Source organism: Pipistrellus kuhlii, unplaced genomic scaffold (assembly GCF_014108245.1).
Source record: "Pipistrellus kuhlii isolate mPipKuh1 unplaced genomic scaffold, mPipKuh1.p scaffold_m20_p_1, whole genome shotgun sequence".
NCBI classification, from domain to species: Eukaryota; Metazoa; Chordata; class Mammalia; order Chiroptera; family Vespertilionidae; genus Pipistrellus; species Pipistrellus kuhlii.
This window is the reverse complement of record NW_023425404.1, coordinates 34,052,235-34,052,508: the sequence shown is the minus strand read 5'-3', so window position 1 is coordinate 34,052,508 and position 274 is coordinate 34,052,235.

Sequence of the window (274 nt, the reverse complement as noted above, 5' to 3'; positions counted from 1 at the left end):
CTCCCGCGAACTCTCAACCTCCGCCCTCCCAGCAGCAGCCTGCACCCCGCGGAAGCAAAGGTCAGAGAGCAGCGACTGTGGATGATTTTTTTAAATTTATTTTGCATTTCATAGATCATCCAGTTTCACATTCTCACAGGATCAGCAATTACAACAGCCACCTCGTCTCCCAAGTCTGAAAACGGCAAGACAGCCACAGCCGCGGCCAAAGGCAAAGCACGGATGTGCTCACAAAACAAAAAAACAAAAATTGCACAATTTTCCCTTCGTTCCC